The sequence below is a fragment of the Equus caballus genome, chromosome 30 (genome assembly GCF_041296265.1).
Source record: "Equus caballus isolate H_3958 breed thoroughbred chromosome 30, TB-T2T, whole genome shotgun sequence".
NCBI lineage: Eukaryota > Metazoa > Chordata > Mammalia > Perissodactyla > Equidae > Equus > Equus caballus.
Genome location: NC_091713.1, coordinates 6,162,903 through 6,186,317, shown reverse-complemented (window position 1 = coordinate 6,186,317; position 23,415 = coordinate 6,162,903). Strand labels below are relative to the sequence as shown.

The window sequence follows — 23,415 nt, the reverse complement described above, 5'->3', positions numbered from 1 at the left end:
TAGGTAAATCGCATCTGTTCTACATTATACGAATAAAATTATTTATTTTCCTTTTATTAGGACCTATTTGAAAACAATGTTGAATTTCTTTATTTTTGTGAGAAAGATTTGCCCTGAGCTAACATCTGTTGCCAATCCTCCTTTTTTTTTTTTTTTTTGCTTCAGGAAGATTAGCCCTGAGTTGACATCTGTGCCAATCTTCATCTACTTTGTATTTTGGATGGCTCCACAGTATGGCTGATGAGTGGAGAAGGTCTGCAGTTGGGATCTGAACCTGCAAACTCCAGGCCACTGAAGTGGAGCACACAGAACGTTAATCACTCAGCCATGGGGCTGGGCCCCAGTGTTTTATTTCTTGACATGCAAATAGTTTTTTACTCCAAGTGCAATATTATATTACAGTATTATCTATTAAGATTGTGTATTCTGAAATTGTTTTAAATATGAGGGCTGACTCTGTGCTCAATTTTTGACAGTGACTTCTTGGTGTTGTTTTATAGCTCTTGTTATTATTCAAATGGATGTTGCTCTTTTAGTCCTGCATTGCTTTATAATTGCAGTGGGAGAAAGGGAACTTTCAAATAGGTCTTATAACAATGATAAAGGAAAGGGAGCACCACGAAGCTAATGCCTAATGCAAAGATCACCACAAAACCTAAATAATTTAATTCAGGGTTAATAAAATTTATAATCAGGAATTTACACATTAATATAATGAATTATATTAGTACTCCTTAAAAGTAAAATATAGTTCTAAAATCATATGGCCCGTTCTATGTCAATGAAGTCAGCCCAAGGTAGTCAACATCACCGGGGGAGGGTGAAGGATGAGGAATCTGACCAGATACTTAAGGTCAGAGATCTGATTAAACTGACTTAGTAGGGTTCTGGCTAAAACTGATTTCACAGGAAATTACACAGATAAGCCTAGGAGAAGGTTCAAGCGCCTGAAAAAGGTTTGGTCAGGTAAAGAATCCTTGTGACAGTTTCTGTTGTTGAATCTAGAGTTCAGTTTGAATAAAGTGGCGATGAAATAGTCTGTAAATTAATAGAAACTAAAATGTCATAGCATCCAAATGCAATACACAAACCTTGATTGGATTTTGTTGCAAAAAATGATAGCCGCAAAACACACTTTTAGAAAATGTAAGAGAAATTTGAATATTTCCTGGTGATTAGATATTAATGTAGTTATTTTATTAATTTCCATAGATTCCATAATATTATTGTGATTAAATAGATTATTGTACATGGTCTTAGAAGATAGGTTTTGAGATCTTTAGAAATAAAATGTGATTATTACAAAATAATGTTAAATGTTTCAATGTGTAGAAAAGATAAATAAAATTTGGTAAATATTAAACTTAAAGCTTACAAGGAGGGTGTTTTGGTGATTATCCTACTATTTCCTCAGCACTTCTGTATAAATATTCTCATAATATACTGTTGGAGAAAAATCAAAAGGAGAAAAATGATCAGATTGAGAATAATAAGAGACATTCAATTGAAATTACTAAGAAAGTAGTTAAGTATGAGAATGAAGATGGGGAGAATCAAGGTCATATAACCTGAAAGTCATCAGTTATAGATGGTAGCTGAACTCATGGGGCTAGAGGAGATCACAAAGTGAGTGTTGATAAAGAAGAGAGTTGTGGACTGACCTAGTATGTTGCAACAAGTATATGAAGACTATTCATTAAGAAGATTGCAAAGGGAGATTCAATGATGTAGGAGAGAGTGAGGTAAGGGTAGCCTCCCCTGACACAGGAAGGGTTAATAATCACTGGAAAAAGCTTGCCAACAAACTGTGACGCGGAGGTGAGAAGGCCAGTTAGCCAATGACGGGTAAGACCCCCTGGGGGCACAGATGGAGAAACGATATCGATATCGGGAGCAAGAGGGACCGTTGCCTAAGAGGCCTTGCCTGCTCTGAGATAAAAATATAGGAGCACAGCAACATGATAATATCAAAACAGAGGCCAAGGGAGGGCTCCTTGAGAAATCACTAAGAATTCTTGGCATTCGCTAATTGCTTCATCCAGAACACCTGTGTATGTTTAACAGATGTAAGCTATGTATATATTGAAACGCTGGTTATAATAAACTCAGAGTGGCCATCAGCCCTCTCCGCATCTATCCTGATGTGTACATTGGATTGCGACACCGACAGTAAGCAACACTAAGGAAAAATAAATTGTTTCAAGAAAAAAGGAACCAAAGAGTGTCAAATCTCAATGAAAGCAGTTGTAAGGGACAGATTCAGACTGATCATTTACTTAATATTTATGATATCAGTGACCTTATAAATGGTAGTTTCAGTAAAATTAATTTGAAGGTGTACTTTATCCACCTCCGTCTATAAATTGTTTGGATTGTGTATAAAAACTTATCTATCCTGTCTCCCAGTTCTGAGAAAATGTCATGCAAGAGGTGCTGCTATGGAAAAATGATGGTGGCTTGAAGCATAACTCCTTAGAAGGGGAAACATTGAGTAGGGTACTTTTGTCTGCCCCTATTCTGGTCTGCACTGATCTGGAATGTGGAAAGAAATGGCAGAAGTTGTAGTGGCCATTTGGTGACCTAAAACAAGTGTAGGATGAAAGGTATATGCTAGAGTTAGAAAAGCAGAGAAGGAGAAATTGACTACGAAATTGATAATGTGCATCAAACATTGTGTCACAGGGATGTTCACTGAATTTCTCTTAACTGAGAGATAAACAAAACTTTGTAAAGCTTAAGTGACTACTATTTCAAGTCTTTTGCACCAGGAGCTGAGTAAAGTCCCTACCACACACACACAACTTTCACATCTGGGTATACCTCTCACCCTATGAATAAGAATAAGTTACAGTTGGTACTAAGAGTTTGTCATACTTTTTCTCAAGACACTTTTCATTTTTACAACAGAAAACATTTCTACAACTGTTTGATATTTCACATATGCAAGTCATACTTAGGGAATTTACACAGATATTTTTATCATCAGCTTTGATATAAAATAGCCACTGTACCCGTTTTATTGGACAAATAATATTTGACTGTAGTATCTCCTCTCTGAATATATATCTTTACTTGAACAAACAGTTGACTCTCATAATTTAGGACAATACCAGAAAATATTTTGTCTGTGATGATTAACCTTGGTCATTTATCAATGTTATCAAGTGTGTCAATATTCTGGGAGATTTGGAGGAAAGGGAAAAATATAAAAATGTTTATCAAATATCAGAGAAATAGCAAAAAAAGATTTCCTCATGATCAGGTTCAAATTTACAAAGTGACTCTTTGAAAGATTGATGAAGTCTCTCCTAAGAAGTAGACCTGATTATTCAATGGTTTGCCACTTAATTTTGGTATAGTCATAGCACCAAAGCAAGCAATAAAAGCAAGGTATATATCAATAAATACATTTTATAACAGTTTCCTTAAAATTTGATAACCACGAGCTATAGAGCAATGCTAAGGAAAAACAAGGTCTATCCAGTTTGTGGCTAGCTCTGGTTCCATCTAATACAATTCTAAAATTACTCTTTTGCTACCAAAGATTTACTGGCTCAGAGATGCCAGGACTGAATTATGTCTCCAATTTTATTGTTTTTTCTCTTATGATTCAACATGGCTGCTGTAGTCAAAGTTGTCATCCCTTTATTTTGCATAAGAACAAAGAAAAGGTAAGGAGGGACAAAAGATAAATACCAGCTATGTTGTGACTTTTTAAAACTGCTCAAGAGACTAAACTGATCTTTATTTACTTGAAAAAAAGAATAAGGATTTTTTTTCAAGTTTTGTACATTTCTATTCTACATACATAGAGATTCTTTTAGATAATTAAATGTGGAGAATGGATATGGAATTGAAAAATAGTAGTCTTTGCCCCAATATGCTTGAAAACATAAAAAATGATATATATATATCTTAAATAGCAAATATCTAAAGTTTCTGTTAATAAAATGATGATGAAACTTGCATTTTCCTCAAAGTCTTGTGCTGTGGTTAGAAATGAGAATATTAATTTTTGCTATACATGGAATGTTTCATCCAAAAGCAATGGAGCACGCGTTTTTCTCAAGCACACACAGAACATTCTCAAGGGTAGATCATATGTTAGACAACAAAGCAAGTTTTAATAAATGTAAGAGGATTGCAATCACATCAAGCATCTTTTTTTACTACAATTGTATGTAATCAGAAATCAATTACACAAAGAAAACTGAAAAAAATACAAATGTATAGATTAAAGAACACACTACTCAACAAATGAGTCAAATTAAAAACTCAAAAAAGAAATCAAAAAATACCTTGAGACGAATGAAAATGGAAACATAACATACCAAAACATATGAGATGCAGCAAAAGCAGTTCTAAGAGGGAAATTCACAAGAATAAACACCTGCCTTAAGAAACAAGAAAAGCCTCAAACTAATAAGCTAATTTTATACGTCAAGTAACTAGAAAAAAAGGACAAATGAAACACAAAGTTAGTAGAAGGAAGAAAATAAAGTTTATTGCAGAAATTAATGAAACAGAGATTAAAATGACAAGAGTGAGAACTAATGAAACTAAAAGATGTTTCTATGAAAACATAAAGAAAATTGACAAATCTTTACTTAGATGTATCCAAAAAGAGATGACTCAAACAAATAAAATCACGAATGAAAGAAGAGGTGTGACAAATGATACCACAGAAATACAAAGGATCATAAGAAATTACTATGAACAATTATATGTCAACAAATTGGACAATCTAGGAAAAAATGGATAAATTCCTAGAAACATACAACCTACCAAGATTGAATCATGAAGAAATAGAAAATATGAACAGATCAGTTACTAGTAAGGAGATTGAATCAGTAATCAAAATCCTTGCAAAAAAGAAATGTCCAGAACAAGATGGCTTCATTGGTGAGTTCCAGCAAACATTGAAAGAAGAATACCGATACTTTTCAAACTCCTCCAAAAAATAGAAGAGGCGTAAACTGTTGCAAACTCATTTTACATAGCCAGCATTATTCTGATAGAAAAATGACATAAAGATGCCACAAGAAAAGACAAATACAGGCCATTATCTCTGATACACATAGTTGCAAAAATCCTCAACAAAATGCTAGGAAACCAAATTCAACAATAGCTTAAAAGGATAATACACAAAAATCAAGCGGGATTTATTCAAAAAAATTGAAACATGTTTCAACACCTGCCAATCAGTCAATGTGATATACCATATTGACAAAATAAGGGATACAAATAATATGGTTTTCTCAATAGATGAAGAAAAAGCATTTGAGAAAATTCAACATCCAATTGTGATAAAAACTCTAAACAAAGTGAGTATAGAGGAAACTTATCTTAGCATAATAAAAGCCTTATGTGACAAGCTCACAGTTAACATCATACTCACCCATGGGAAACAAAAGGCTTTTCCTGAAAGATGAAGAACAAGGCAAGGATGCCTACTTTCACCACCTTTATTCAATGTAGTGGTGGAAGTCCAAGCCAGAGCAATTAGGCAATAAAAAAGAAATAAAATTATCCAAAATACAAAAGAAGCAAAACTGTCACAATTAGTAGATGATGTAACATAAAACTGTCACAATTAGTAGATGATGTAACATATATATATGTTATATATATATGTATGTATATATATATATGTATATACCCTGACTTCATAAAAAACTAATAAATTAATTCAATAAAGTTGCATGATACAAAATAAATATGCATAAAACCTTTTGTGTTTCTACACACTAATAATGAAGTATCTAAAAAGAAATTAAGAAAAATTGTCAGAATTATTATTATTAAAATGATCATACTACCCAAGCCAATTTACAGATTCAATTTATTCCTTTTCAAAATTCCAGTATTTCTTGGTGAAAATGAAACGTTATGTATCAAAATTGTAATGATGTTTACATAAATCTACATGTAGGAAAATTTCATAAAAGTCTATACTTACACTCACACACATGTATATAAAAACTGACCATATTTGAATGAGGTCTGCACCTGTGTCAATAGTATTCTACCAAAATCATTTTACTGTTTTGTTTTAAAGATTATCACTTAGCTAACATCTCTTGCCAATCTTTCATTTTTTTCTCCTTTTGTTCATTTCCCCAATGCCCTCCCATACACAGTTGTATATTCTAGTTGTAGGTCCTTCTATATCTGCTATGTGTGACAACACCTCAGCATGGTTTGATGAGAAGTGCTAAATCTGTGCCCAGGACCCAAACTGGTGAAACGCTGGACTCCTGAAGCAGAGCGTGTGAACTTAGCCACTTAGTCATGAGGCTGACCCCTTTCCTGGTTTTGATAATGCACTGTCTAATCATTGGGAAAAGCTGAGTGAAGGATACACAGGAAATCTTTGTACTATTTTTGCAACTGTATGTGATTCAAACAAAAATATTTCAACACAAAATTGTAATAAGAGAAGCAAAAAATTCAGAAACTGTTAAGCTGTTATTTTTCCCTAAACTTATGTAAAGATCTACTGTAATCTTAATTTAAAAATCTCAGCAATTTTGAATGTGAAAATACAAGCAGATTCTAAAATTTCTCCCGGAGGCCATCAACAAAATTGTTGAATAAGTGGTTCCTGAATTCATTCCCCATCACCAAAAGACCATCTGCCAACTATCCACAGAAAAATATCTTTGTGAATGTCCCAGACCCTGGGGGTGAGGTTAAAGAAAATCCTTGAACCATAGAGACAGAGAATGACCACACGAAATTGGTCGGAAGAGGACTTTCACTTGTACTAATTTTCTCCTCCTCCCAGGCCAGCACAGCACCTGAGAGTTACCCTAGGCCTACAGTTTCTCCACTGGGAAGGCGAGAGCCACAAGTGGACATCCAGCTTTTACAGAGTTCTGGAACACTTTTTAGAAAGCCCACTTGTGTCTTCCTTCATGGAGATCACCGGAGAATCAGCAGGGTTGGACCACAAGCAATTTGATAGAGAGTAGATGGCTTACCGCAACAAGCATACAGATATTAACAGACTACATTTCTGCAGGTAGTGGCCAGGATCTCAGTCAGTTCTGCTTGTGTTGGGTCCCCAGCTTGCAGTCATGCCTAATCACAGAGTCCAACCAGAAGTAGCACCTTGCTTTAAAACACAGGCTACTACTCCAACTGACCAGAGGTGATTGAGAGTCTAGCTTGTGGCCCCATCTGACTTTGGAGCACAGTCTACAGACCTATCTCAACAGGAAGCACAGTCAGTAGCCCTGCTTGAACATGGAGCCTAGCCAGCAGTCCCTCCCCTGATCTCAGAGTACAGGCAGAGGCTTTGCCAAATGAGGGTCCTCAGCAGCACATACCACAAACCTGAACATGCTACCAGAAACACTATCTATGACTCCAAAATGAGCTTAATGATAAAATCTTCTGCCAAACTAAATCTGTAAAGTATGGAAGAGAACACTTACTCAAATATGTAGGTACCAATTCAAGAATAGAAGTATCAGAAAGAATCTGGTAAACATGACACTCACAAAGGAAACCATTATATCTTCAATAAGTGATCCTAAAGAAACTGAGATCTATGAATTGTCTGATGAAGAATCAGATTAATCCTTTAATGGAGTTCAGTGATATACAAGAGCTCACAGATAGACAACTAAACAAAATTAGAAAAACAATGCATTAATAAAATGAGAACTTCAACAAAGAAATGTAAACCATCAAAAAATAAATTCTAAAGCTGAAGAATACAATGACTGAGCTGGAAAATTCAATAAAGAGCTTCAATAACATACTTGAACAAGAAGGAAAAAGAAAATAGTGAACTCAGAAGAAGTCATTTAAAATTGCACAATCATGGAAGCAAAGAGAGAAAAAGGAATGAAACAGAGAAAAGAAAGCCTATAGAACTTATATGAACTTTTCCAGCAAAACAATATACACATTATGGGAATTTCAGAAGGAGAAGAGGGAGAGAGAAAGGGATATGAAATCTATTGAAAGCAATAATGAATGTAAAATTTCCAAACTTGGGGAGAGAAACGGACATTCAGGTTCATGAAGATTACAGGTCATCAAATACGTTTAATCAAATATGGGCTATACCAAGATATTTTATAATTAAATTATCAACACTCAAAGGCAGAGTATTTTGAAAGCAGCAACAAAGAATGACTTCAAAGTCAATGGAGTCTTATGGATCCTCCATAACACTATCAGAATTTTCTTAGCAGAAATCTTGTAGCTCAGGAAAAACTGTGATGATATACTCAAAATGTTGAAAGAAAAAATGTCAACAAAGGATAATACCTGTCAAAGCTATCCTTCAGAAATGAAGGACATGTAAAGACACTTCCAAAAGAACTAAAGCTGAGGGAGTTCGTCATCAACTGACCTGCCTTAGAAGAAATGATCAAGAGAGTTCTTCAAAATAAAATTAAAAGCCTCTAATCAACAGAAAACCAAATGAATGTGTAAAACTCACCAGTAAAGTTAATTATATAGTCAAATTCACATTCTGTAATATTGTAATGGTGGTTTATAAATCCTTTTCAACTCTGATTTAACAGTTAAAAAGCAAATGTACTCAAAATAACTAAAACTGCAATAAATTCTTAGTTAATGCACAATATTAAAAAATATAATTATGACATTAATAATCTGAAATTTGAAAGCGGGATAAGAAAAAATATGATGTTGCTATATACTATCAGTGTTGAGTTGTTATTAGCTTAAAATAGGATGTTATTAGATATTTTATGTAAGCTTATAGCAAACACAAGCAAAAATCTTTAGTAGAAGCACAAAAGATTAAGGTTAAGTAATCAAAGAATTATACTACAAAATTTTATCAAATCTTGAAGGAAGACAGCAAGAGAGAAACAAAAGAAATCCAAAATAGTCAGAAAACAACTAACAAAATGGCAATAGTAAGTCCTTACCTATCAATAGTTACTTTAATCATAAATAAATTAAATTCTCCAATTAAAAAAAAAAGAATTCAGGGCCCACTTGGTGCCATAGCTGTTAAGTTCATGCACTCCACTTCAGCAGCCTGGGGTTTGCTGGTTCAGATCCCAGGGGCAGACCTACGTACCACTTGTCAAACCATGCTATGTCAGGCATCCCATATACAAAGTAGAGGAAGATGGACACAGATGTTAGCTCATGGCGAATCTTCCTCAGCAAAAAGAGGAGGATTGTTGGCAGAGGTTAGCTCAGGTCTAATCTTCCTCAAAAATAAATAGATAAATAAAATGCCTGAATGTATAAATAAAACAAAATTAAATGATATGCTGTGTACAAGAGACTCACTTTAGCTTTAAGGGTGCACAAAGATTGAAAGGGTATGGATGCAAATAGGTATTCCAAGTGAATGGTAAGCAAAGTAGAAGAAGTGTAGCTATACATATTTCAGACCAATTAGATGTTAAGCTAAAGATTACCAAAAAGATAAATAAGGTCATTATACAACAATAAGGAGGTGAATTCATCAAGAAGATATAACAATTATAAATATTTATTCCTCCAATTTGAGAATTTAAATACATAAATATATAAACATACAAAGCAAACACTAACAAAACAAACAAAACAAAATGGAGAAATAATCAGCAATATAATAATATTACAAGATTTTAATATCCCACCCTCATCAATGGATAGACCATCCTGATAGAAAATCAATAAGGAAATAAAAGATTTGAACAACACTTCAGACAATTGATCTAAAAGGCTTATACAGAACATTTCATCCAATTGCAGCAGAACATACATTTTTCACAAGTACACTCAAAACATTCTCCAGAATAAATCAAACAATAGACCAAAAAACATATCTCATCAAAATCAAGAAGACAGAAATTATATTAAGCATCTTTTCCAACCACAATAGTATGAAGTTACAAATCAATAAAAGCGGGAAAGTAAGAAATTTACAAATATATGGAAAGTAAACAACTCATTCTTAGACATCTAAAAAATCAAAGAAGGAATGAAAATCATAAAAAATATCTTGGAAAAAATGCAAACACAGCTTAACAAAATTTATGGATTGCAGCAAAAGCAATACCAAGAGGCAAGTTTAAAGCTATAAACAAAAACATAAGAAAAGATATCAAACAAACAACATAACATTACAACTCGAGGAACTAGAAAAAGAAGAACAATCTTAGCCCAAAGTTAGCCAAAGGAAGGAAATATCAAAAACTAGAGCAGAAATTTATGAAATAGAAAATAGGGAAACAATTGAAAATATGAATAAAAGTAGGAGTTTTTTAAAATTATTAGAAGTGACAAAACTTTAGCTGAATTAACAACACCAGAAAAAAACCTATAGGACCTAAATAAAAATAATTAGAAGAGAGAACATTACAAATGATGCCAGTGAAACACAAAGATCGTAAGAAACTAATATAAACAATTATATGCCAACAAATTGGATAACATAGAAGAAACGGATAAATTCCTAGAAATGTACACCTACAAGACAGAATGATAAAGACATAGATCTAAACAGACCGATAATGAGTAAGGAGCTAGAAGCTGTGATCAAACATCACAAAAAAGAAAAGGCCAATCCGATTGTATATCTGGTGAGTTCTACCTAACAATTAAAGAAGAATTAACACCAATCCTTCTTAAAATTTTCCAAAAATTTCAAGGACAGAACACTCCCAAATTTATTTTACTAAGCATGCACTACTCTGACACCAAAGCCAGATAAAGACACTAAAATATTTAAAGATACAATCCAATAACTTTGATAAATATAGATGCAAAAGTTCTCAGCAAAATACCAGCAAGCTGAATTTAGTAGCACCCTTAAAGGATTGTACATTACTATCATGTGGCACTTGTCTCTGGGATACACAAATGGTTCAACGTATGCAAATCAATAAATGTCATACACTGCATTTGTAAAATAAAAGGTAAAAATTTTATTCTCCTCTCAGTAGATACAGAAAAATTATTTGAAAAGTACTAACCTTCTTTTATAATAAAAGTTCTCAACTAATAGTGTAAAGAAATAATACACCTAAATATAATAAAGGTCATACATATAAAGTCCATGATTAACATCATATCCAATAGTGAAAGTTTGAGATCTTTTCATCTAAAATCTTGAACCACTAAAAGATGCACATCTTCATCTCTCCAATTCAACATAGTACTGGAAGTCTTAGTGAGATCAATTAGTTAAGAAAAAGAAAGAAATACAACGAAATCAGAAAGTTAAAGTAAACTTTTTTTCTGTTTGGAGATAGCATAATTTTCTTTGGGAAAATCCTAAAGACTCAACCAAAAAATTCTTACAGTAAATTAAATTAGTAAAGCTATTGGATGCAAAATCAATCAACACAAGAAAATCAATTTTATTTCTAGACATTAACACTAAAATATATGAAAAAGATATAAAAAACCAATCCTATTTATAATACCATCAAGAATATATTTATGAATAAATTTAAGTAAGGAGGGGGAAAGTCTATATACTATAAAGTATATGAACAATTTTGAAAGAAGACGCAAAAAAAAGAAAGACATCCCATATTCATTGTTCAGTGAGTTAACATTGTTAAAACATCAGTACCATCCAAAGACATCTATATATTCAATGCAGACTCTATAAAAATTCCAATAGCATTTTTCACAGAAATAGAAAAAATATCCCCAAATTTGTATGGGATCACAAAAGTTGCTGAATATTCAAAGCAGTCGAGAAAAAATAACAACTGGAAGCATCAGAAATCACTTTCTGATTTCAAACTGTATTACAAAGCTATGCTAATCAAAACTAGATGGTTCTGTCATAAAAATAAATGTATACAACAATGGAACAGAGTTGAGAGCCCAGATATAGACCCAGGCATGTATGGTTTACTAATATTTGACAAGCGAGCCAAGAATGCCTAATGAGAAAAGGATTTTCTCTTCAATAAACAGCATTTGAAATCCTGGATATTCACACAAAATTAAAAAAAATTTGACATCTATCCTACACCACTCACAAAAATTAGCTGGAAATGGATGAAAGACTTTAATGTAACACCTGAAACCACAAAATCCTCAGAAAACAGGGTCTTAGAAGGCATTGACATTGGTTTTGACACTGATATTTTTGGACAGGAAACAAAAAGCACAAGCAAAAAGAGCAAAAATCAACAAGTAGGATGACATCAAACTAAAAACCTTCTTCACAATAAAATAATCAACAAAATGAAAAGGCAATATACTAAAAAAAATTTCTAAATATCTGATGAGAGGTTAATATCCAAAATGCATATGAAACTCCTATAATTTAATAGCAAAAATACAAATAACCTGATTGAAAAAATGGACAAGGACCTGGATAGATATTTTCCAAAAAAGACATACAAAGGACAAAAAAAATGCATGAGAAGATGTTTAGTGTTACTAATCACCATGGAAATTCGTATCAAAACCACAATGGTTGTACCACCTCACATCTGTTAGAATGACAATCATCAAAAAGACAAGAGATTACAAGTGTTGCTGAGGGTGTGAAGAAAAGAGAGCCTTGTGCACTGTTTTTGGTAATGTAGATTAGTAAAGCCGCTATGGAAAACTCTATGGTGATTTCTCAAATAATTAAAAATAGAACTACCATATGATCTAAGAACTCAACTTATGGGTATATGTCCGAATAAAATGAAATCAGAATCTCAAAGAGATATCTGCACGTCCATTGCAGGATTATTCAAAATAGCAAACACCAGGAAACAACTTAAGTTTCATATATATATATCATATATATGATATATGATATATATATCATACAGTTGTCAATAGGATACAAAATAACGTACAAAAATGGCTCAGTGTGGAGCATAGCAAATAGTAACTGCTCAAGAATTAGTATCTCTCAGTATGGTAGTCTCAGGTAATTATTGACAACTTCCTATTATACTGATCAATGAATTTAACTTTCCCTTCATGCATTACTGAAGGAGAGAGAATTACAATATGTTTAAATGTTAATGACTTCAGGAAATTAAACTCATTTAGCATTGTATAATCTTCAATAGTGAGACTAAGTTTGCTGACATTTTAAATTTGCACCTTTCCCAGCACCTTTTCAAGGCTCCCTTGACCTCACTGTTCCTCAGACTGTAGATGAAGGGGTTAAGCACAGGGGTGAAGATAGTGTAGAATGCTGACACGACCTTACCGTGGTTAGCTGACCTGTAGGATTTGGGTCTCATGTAGGTGAAAATGGCAGCTCCATAGAAGAGTCCCACCACAGCCAAATGTGAGGAGCATATGGCAAAAGCCTTCTTGTGGGCTTCTCTAGAACACATCTAGAGAACAGCTACGAGGATGAGACTATAGGAGGTCAGGATGAGAGATAAGGGGACCAGGCGCATTAACACACATCAGATGTACATGATATACTCAAAGACAGATGTGTCAGCACAAGCCAAACACACCAGCATGGGGGCCTCACCGAAGAAATGATCGCTGTCACGTGCACTGCAAAATGGGAAGCTCAGGGTAGCAGCAGCCTGCATGAGCCCATCAGCTGCCCCCAGGAGCCAAGACCCCAAAATCATTCTCACTCATAATTCCTGGCTAATGAAGACAGGGTATTGCAGTGGATGGCAAACAGCCACATGGAGGTCATAAGACATTGTTGCTAAAAGGAAACTCTCACCACCATCCAGTATGATTGAAACAAAGATCTGCAAACCACAGCCAGCAAGGGAGATGGACTTCTTGTCAGTCAAGTAGTCAGCAGCCATTTTGGGCACAATGGTGGCAACCAGCATCACATCTGATGTGGATTAAGGCTGTCCCAGCTAGAGAAGCCCAAGGTGACCTGGCCTACATGCCAAACTATAGGACCGGGTGGATTTTTTTATGGTATGAATTAGGGCTGCCCCAGGGAGAGAAGCCTGGTTCATCCTCACCTACATGCCTATCTCTATGGCCAGATTCGTATCTAAAAGATATATGACCACACAATAACCATACCCTATCTGCACTGAAATCATTTAATGACTTTTTACATCATCTTTTCTTTTTCCAGTAAAAATAAGTCACATACTCATGCCTTATAAATTTATCCCTAACCCTCAACTCATGGCAGCATCAGCAGCTCCTCCTGCCCATGGGCCCTGTCACCATGCATCAGCTCTGACTGCCCATGGGTCCTGTCCCCAGGCAGCAGCTCTGACTGCCCATGGGTCCTCTCCCCATGCAGCAGCAGAAGCTCTGACTGCCCATGGGTCCTGTCCCCATGCTATTCCACACTATTCTCTAAATAAAAAGAGCACTACTGCCAGATCTTGAGAGTCCAAGAAATCTTTCCTTCAACTCCTCGGCTCACTGACCCTGCATCAACATCCATGAGGGAGATTTGGCTCAGTAGGAAGTACATGGGTGTGTGGAGCTGCAGGTCCCAGTAAATCAGGAGAAGCATGAGGGAATTGCCCATAAAAGAAGCAATGGCCATTGTCAGCACCACCATGAAGAGAAAGAGGTGGGGTCTTGTGTGTTTAAAGAGTCCTAGAAGAATGAAGTCTGATGTTGCGTTTCTGTTCTCCATGATTTCTTCTGGTTTGATTCTTTCAATGGAAAAATAGAGAAGGAAGAGACTTTCATCATCTAACAATGTTAGTCTAACTTCATAACTTCTGGTCATGTGCTGGATATGGAATCCAGGGTTCTGATTCAAAGACCTACCCTTCAGTTAATATGGCTCTTCTTGACCTATCATCCCACTTTTCTTTAACTCAACTTTTAATATTTTAAATAAGGTTAGTCTATATATTTCACATAATGACATATTGGTTGATTGAGATAATAGACCAAAATGGATCGGAAGTAAAAAGATTGTCAAGGGCTATAAAATTATAAATAGTTACTTTGGCCAATTTTATATTGTTTAATAATTATTATTGTGCTTTCATTATGTGTACTGAAACAAAATTTAAGTTGAGAAAATAAACACATTTAAAAGTTTGTCATTTATATTTGTTTGAGTCGTAGATGATTTTTTTGCAAATTTTGGAAATTTTAACACACTCAAATTAGTTACATTTTTAATAAACAAGAAAATAAAGTTGTTTCACTATGGGCTGCAAGGACCACAGAAGGGAACAGATGAGTATCAGTAAAACAAAATTTCCCCACTGAAGGAGGATAATGTCCCCAATAAAATGAAAATATTCTTACTACCTCTCATTAAATAACTATTTTTATTTGCCTGATTTTTAAAATGTAGGTATTGTAGTTCACTCTCTTTTCTGAAATCTTCGGTGTATTCCTACCACACTTGGAATAAAATGCAGATTTCTTTCCCCAGCTTATTAGGACTTGGAGTCATGCCATACATATCAATTCACCGCACGATATACTGCCATGGAGACTTGCAAGGATAAGATGAGTATGGAAGGAAAGCATGAGAGGATCTTTGATGTCAATAAATGCTTGGAGGGAATAGCAATAGCTATGATGATGAGTAAGGTGATTAAAAAGAAAAGGAAACAATTTTAAAACAATCTTATTACCATGGAACATAATGATTAGTCACAGGTAAAGTATAAATATATCTTAAAAGAAAAAATTTTTAAAAATACCTAAATTAGATATTTGGCTTATCTTCTGAGGATAGCTGTTTAATATTTAACAAAACAGATCTATTTTCTTAGGAGACACAAGCAAAATGACTGAGCCCACAAAAATGGGCATGGCTTTATTAGGAAGCGTTTCTAGGTTGAGAGCTGTTATACACTGAACATAAGTAAGATTTTTTCAGTGTTTGCCATTTTTAAAACTGCATACTAAGAGCAAAACTTGTAAATTCGTAAAGAGCAGAAGAGCACATACACACAAGAAGCCAATTCTCTTTTATTAGCAGAAAAATGCACAAATTTGCCACTTTTTTATGGATGGATTTGCAGACTTCTTTATTTATGATATGGACAGCCCAAAAATATTTCATGCAATGCTTTAGAGACATAATAATCTCTGAGTCTGTTGTCTGGTAATTGAATACTGCAGAGACAGAGATAGCGATGATGCTTTATAACCTGAAGGGTTTGATTTTGTGAATACTTTAATTCTATAAAAATCAGATAGCAGACAGAGCCCAGCTCTTGCACAGCCATCTCACACACAGGCGGTCTCTTTAAGGGACCTGTGGAAAGTCAGTGCTAATGGCTCATTAAATTGCTACCTTCACCATCTGAGCATTCACATTTGAATGGACATAACAACAAACAGTAACAGCAGCATCTTTGAGATGACTTGTTTAACCACTGATACTAGACAAATAAACAGCCTACCTAATCGAGGTCTTGCTGAGCCTTGGTGATTTTCACTACTGTCTATCTAGTATATGCAGCCCCTTGTTTCATATACTGCTTAAAATATCTTTCTCCTCTTATTGCCACAGACCCTGGTTCCTTGCCTGCAGCTGTCTCTACCTCCATTATAACTTTTAACTGCCCTCAGACTAATCTTGTTGATGTTAGGGTATATGGATAAAGATCTCCGGACTTGGGATACAGAAGTCCTGGGTTAAGAATTATTTCTTTCATTTTCTATACATGTCATGAGGAGACAGTTACTTAACCTTGTTTTGTTTATATGTTTTAAGTTACAAAACTTCTTAACAGATAAATTGGATATTTTGTGGAGGAATGAATTTTGAAATAATTTCCCTTAATTTTGCACATTGAAACAAAATTGTTAATTTCAATTTAATTTGTCAGTCTATGTCATTGGTTGCTATTTTTTTCCCCACGTAAGCAATAGCTAGAAAGTCATAGCACAAAATGCCAGTTTGATCATTTGACTGAATGATCTGGAAATGTGAAGGTGAAATAGATGAGATATACACACATGCACACTCACACACATACACACACATGAATGTGTGTCTGAATAAATAACAAAGAAATTGGAACCATGACTCTTCAAAATGAAAATGTAGTAAAAAAGCACCTCTATAATATCCTGCTCTGTTGTGAAAAAATTGTGATGTATGATATTTTAGTAAATTAGGCTTTTCAACATATAGTAGGTAATTTAATGGAAAGATCAATTTAAATGTATTACTTAATTTTGTGTATATAGAACTTATGCTGCTTCATCTTTTTCACTAAATATCAAACAAGGCATTTTTAATAAAGAATGTATTGGCATTATGGATATATAAATGCATTTACTTGCTAAGTGAAACATTTCACTTTTAATTAAAAGTCCATTAACTCAGCAAATTATGAGAATATGGACAGATGCTTATACGAATTTCTTCTTTAGTCCAATTGTGGACCAAATTAATGTTAGGCTATTAAATAATGGGACTGAAATTGAATGAAACATTTTTTTAAAATATACATATATATTTTCCTGAGGTGAGACAGCTATTCCCACTCCAGGAATAGGTTATGGATAGTTTTCCGGATATACATGTACACATCCTTCAGAGAAAGAAAAGGAAACTTTTCTTCACTTTTTTTTTTTGGAGGAAGATTTGCCCTGAGCTAACTACTGCCCATCCTCCTCTTTTTTTGCTGAGGAAGACTTGCCCAGAACTAACATCCGTGCCCATCTTCCTCTACTTTATATGTGGGACGCCTACCACAGCATGGCTTTTTGCCAAGCCGTGCCACATCCACACCCGGGATACAAACCAGTGAACCATGGGCCGCTGAGAAGCAGCCCCTGCACCACCAGGCCAGCCCCTTCTTCATTATTTTTAAAGTAACAAAATATCTTGCCCTGAGATTTTTTCTGATTTAGTCTAGGCCCTTTGTTTAGAAAATATCTGAGGAATTCTGTCTATTAATGCCCACATCACTCCCTTTCTGAAGCTGCTAGAGACATTGATTACTCTCCTTCTCCATATTTGCACTGACTTATAAGATCTAGTAGAGATCATTGTTATGAACTCTTGGATTTTCCTTCGACAATCTCCTTTTCTATTCCTTCTGCCACTGTGCCCTCAACAAAGAAAGTGCCTCTAGGTCCAGAAGATATTGATAAAAGATGGTTAATTTCTTGAAACAGCCACACTGTTCATTGAAAAACTCCACTAATATGAACTCAGTAACTTGAATAAATTGAGTGCTTATTCAAGAACATTTATTATCCTGCTGGTTCTGGGTGGACCAGTCCACAATTTATATCTTCAGAATAAATGTAGACAAGAGGGATACTTTTATTTTGTATCATTTGTGGATGAAATTTTACAAAGGTTACTCTGCAACTCAAAATTCATATGTAGAATACCAAACACTTAATAAATAAGAATAATTTGAAATTAATTCATAATATAATGGAAAAATAATTCTCAAATTAGACTTACCTCTATATTAGACAGTCATAATCCATGAGACATAGATATGGTACTGGACCTTTTTAATAGCTTGACTACGAATGTTTGCTTACATCAGTGTTGAGGGTACTGCTTTCTCCTCCTGGCCTCATGCCATACTTATTTGGAAGTCCTACATGACCAATTAAAGTTTCATACACCTACACAATACCTCCCCTGGGGCAATGACACCTTCAAAGTTAAGTCACTTTTGTCAGGGGAATACCGATTTAACGGTTTCTAAAGAGTAAGTGATGCAATGAACTAATTAAACACCCAGGTTTTGCTAAAGGGAAAATAACCTTGAATGGGAAGGTGAAGAGATGTGGAACTATAAGGATAACAGCAAATGCAAGGACTTTTCAAAGGAAAACACAGGAGTTCCACTCCTTGTATTGAACACATGTGCCTTAATTGCCTGAAATATAGATTATTCCTTTTTCTGTTTGATGATGATAATAATAGATTTTATTTATTAAGCATTTCTACATGCCAGCAAATATGCTCAGCATTTTGCATATATTTTGTCTTTAAAAGAGCACTTTGATCTATGAACTTCTGCATTCTACTAGAATGCAGACAATGTTAACATTTTTAAGCAACATACCTATATTTAAGTGTCCTGAGATAGCAGAGTAGAGGAATTTATATTTAAATCACCTCAGATTTGTGGTTCTTAAACTTTAGGGAACATTTGAATCACTCAAAGGGAGGGTCAGTTACACATTGAGAACTATGACCTTGAATAAGCCACTTAAAGTTGAGTTTTGACTCTATCCTTAGTCTTCTGTGCTTTGATAGCCTCTAAACTCATTGATTTCCAATTTTGTGTTTTTTAAAATCCTTTTTCTATTCCTTATGCATTTCATGATCTTGGATTAGCACTATGAGTGAGTTTCATGTTCCTCTTCTGTAAAATATGCATAGTAACATTGCTTAGTCTGTAGGATTATGAGAAGGATTAGATAAAATATTTGTAAATTACTTGGAAGAGCATCTGGCCCTTTGTAAATCATGTATCAATATTCATTGTTACCATCATCGATTGTTTCCAATGGGAAAAAATGTATCTTGAAAGCAGGGCTTATGTTGATTCTGGCCCAAGTGTTATGAAATATTATCTAAAAAAGAAAATAAGCAAAGGCAGAGCAGTCTGTCCTGTCAATGTTATACGTGGTCATTGCTTAACAGGACTGCTCAAAGATTATTTAGTTCTCGGAGTGAAAACAACTGTGTGTGACTTACTATTTACTAATAATCAGGGCCTAGAATCTGTGACATTGCAGATTAATGTATATGCAATGTATGCAATGTATCTGTAATGCGTCCAATACAGATGCAAATAATTTATGTCCAGTAATGAAGTAAGAAATCAACAAGTTTTACTTAGGTAAAAACAAAAGCTCAAGCAATGAGGAGATTTCTTCTCCTGACACCAAATGCATGGTGCCTTTTCCAATACCACTTTTCCAACATTCTGACATCAGCTGGATATCCTACAATTTAATAAATTCTGATACTACCTGGAGTCTGTGCAGACTCCACAGACTTAAGGGCTCCCTCACACAAGACTGCCTCCTTTAGTTGCTAGTCATAAGTATCAGGTTTTCAGGGACCCCTTCTGTGCAACTTGGCTACAAAGAGTTCCCATGACTCCTTCCTCGGGTTCTATAATTTTCTAGAGTGACTTACAAAAAGAAGAACAATGTTATTATAATGATTATAGCTTATTATAAAGGATAAAAATGGACAATCAAATAAAGTGGTACATGGGTGAGTTTCAGAAGCGTCTTGAGTGCAGGAGCTTCTCTCCCTGTGGAGTTGAGTTGAACTGTCCTCCTGGTATGTGTTTGTGAGCTCAGAAGCTCTCTGAACCCTGTCTTTGAGGAGTTTTATGGAGGTTTTGGTTACATAGGCATGCTGATAGCTGTTGGTGATTAACTAAATTTCCAGTCTTTCTCTCTTCCCTAGAGGTTAGGGGATGGAACTAAAGGTTCCAAACTTCCAATCATGCCTTGGTGTTCTGGCAACCAGGTCCCATCCTAAAGCTATCTAGGGGCCCACCAGGAGTCTCCTCATCAGAACCAAAAGCAGCCCTATCCCACTTCCACTCTGGAAATTCCAGGGTTTTAAGGAGTTCTGTGCCAGGAACCTCAAACAAAGACCAATTATTTTTATGTTATAAAACAAAAAGCAGAAAGCAAAAATAAAAAATAGTGTTTATCTCAGTGTGGCCTTCTCAGAAGTCTACAAAAATCCCTGTTAAACTCAAATGCTCTTTGCACCAGTTCTTACACCTTCTTTGGACCCTCATGGATAAGTTAAACAAACTTTGAATAGACATTCATTTACTTCATATTTTTGTGAGCGTTATGCATTTGACTTTGTGAAAATCAAACTTTTGCAGTAGATTCATATGATTACGTCTCAAATTGGATCATATTTAAAGCAAATCTGGTAGGAGAGTAAGTAACTATTATATACACCTTGAAAGCATACAACTCACTTTCCCATATTCCTCATATGGGACCCTGGTACCATCTGACCCTCTTTCACCTCAGGTGTCAGAAAAAGTATTTGGAACATGAGATACCACTGCATAGACCACAAGCACCATCTGAAAAGCACTGGAAATTGAATTAGTAAGTTCAAAGAATGTGGTTTCCTGGTTAAAGTTGCTGGACTCCAGAGGGGGCAATACATGAAGACATTTTGACCTGTTCGTTATCTGAACCCAACTGGGAAAGCATGGTGAGGACTTGGTGTTAAAGGCTGAAATCAGCCTGAATGAGACGAAAGGAAAGATGAAGCACATGAAAAATACTCTTCTAAGACCTGTTGACAGACTATAGGCAACCTACATGAGCTGTCCAAAACAAGAGGACCCAGCAGCAAATAAGCAGATGTCAAAACGCAGACAGGGAAACAATTAAGTAATTAAGGGACCAGTGACCCATGAAATAACTTGCATTTTGGTGTGGGCACACTTCTTTGAGGGTCCTCAAAAATGGTTGAGGGACCCATGGCTGCTTCAATGAATAAAAGTGGGAGGGAAACATTAATGGTCAGTGTTCTTTGCTGCTAAACACACCACACATATAAGACGCTCCAAACTGACAACAAAAAGCACTGTGAGTAGCTGTGCTCACAGATTCATCTGCAGGATTGAGAATCTCTAATTTTAGCATTTATCCATCTAAAAGTAAACAAGTTATGTGAGGTGTATGAAATTATGTATTGTTTTATATCCTATCCAAAGCTTGAAATTTACAAACTTCCAGTTTTACTAATCTCTTGACCATGGAGGAAATCATATTTTACATATAACTTTCGTTTGCTGGATTTCTAATGAGGTTAAATATCATTTCACTCACTCAATTGCAATTCATGTTTTCTTTTATGTTAAACTATTTATCCTTGCCATTTACCCATTTTTCTTCCGAGATTTGAGACTATTTATTCGTAAGTATTCCTTATATGCTGATCATTTATTAATTACAAATGTTGCATATTTTCTCCTAGGTTATGACTGTTATTTGTTGTTTTAAGTTTGTTTTTTAATTTTTAATAAAAATTATATACTTTTCAGATGTAAATTATGCTTTTGTATACATATACATATACATAGTGAAGTGACTATGATACTCTATCTAGTTAAGATATCATCTCACATAGTTAAAATTTTTTTATAGTTACCACTTTTTGTGAGCTGAGAGCATCTGAAATATACTCTTTTAGCAAGTTTCCAGTATTGAATACAGTATTATTGACTATAATCATCATACTTTGCATTAGCTATCTAGATTTATTCATCCTACATAACAGCAATTTTGCACCCTTTGACGAACATTCCTCCATTTCCCCCAACTTCCCACCACTAGTAACCACTATTCTATGTATTTAACTTTTTAAAATTTCATATCTACATGAATTATTTAAGTTTTGCTTTTCTGTGTCTGGTTAACTTTACTTAGCATAATGTCCTCCAAGTTTATTCCAGTTGTTGCAAATGGAAGGATCTCCTTCTATTTAAATGATGAATATATATATATATATATATGTCTCAAAATTTCTTTATCTCTTCATTTGTCAACAGGCTTTAGTTTGTTTCCATACCTTGGCTATTGGGAATAATGCTGCAATAGACATTGCAATACAGCTATCTCTTTGAGATGCTGATTTTTCTCCTTTGGTTATGTACCCAGAAGAAAGAGATTGCAGGACCATCTGGTAATCCTATTTTTCATTTTTTGAGGAAGCTTCATACTATTTTCTGTAATGGCTATACCAATTCTCAACTTCATATGGAAGCACAAAAGATCCTGAATAGCCAAAATAATATTGAGAAATAAGAACAGTGTTGGAGGCGTCACATTTTCTGTTTTAAACTGTATTACAATGTTATACTAATAAAAGCAGGATGGTGCTGGAATAAAAACAGATACATAGACTATTAAAACAAAGTAGAGATGCCAGGAATAAATCCAAGCATAAATGGTCAACTTAAATTTCCACAGGGCACCAAGAACACACAATGGGGAAAGGATAGTTTCTTCAATATATGGTGTTGGGAAGACTGGATATCCAGATGCAAAAGAATGAAATTTAACTCTTAACTTACACCATACAAAGGATCAACTAAAAATGGAGTAAAGATTTAAATATTAGACCTTAACTGTAGATTTCTAGAAGCAAACATAAGGAGAAAGACTCCTTGATATTGGTCTTGACTTGCCTTTTTGGATATCACACCAAAAGATTAGGCAATAAAAGCAAAATAGACAAGTATGACTTCATCAAACTAAAGAATTTCTTCACAGCAAAGAAAGAAATCAAGACAATGGATAAGCAACCTATAGGTTATAGGTTGGGTGAAAATGTTTGCGTATATCTGATAGGAATTGATATACAAATATATAAGGAACTCAGACAATTCAATAGCAGAAAAAAAAAAACCAATTAAAACATTGATCAAGGACTTGGATAGACAGAGTTCCAACGAAGAGATAAAAATGGCCAATGGGTATATGAAAAGGTGCTCAACGTTTACTAATCATCGTTGAAATAAAAATCAAAATCACAGTGAGATACCACTT

The 23,415-nt window shown here is 34.6% G+C and overlaps 1 pseudogene; it reads right to left on the bottom strand.

Annotated features, from left to right (window-relative positions):
* LOC138921518 (olfactory receptor 2T8-like) overlaps positions 1-14,638 on the bottom strand; it is a 56,662-nt pseudogene extending 42,024 nt beyond the window's left edge.
* Positions 14,639-23,415: the final 8,777 nt, after the last annotated feature.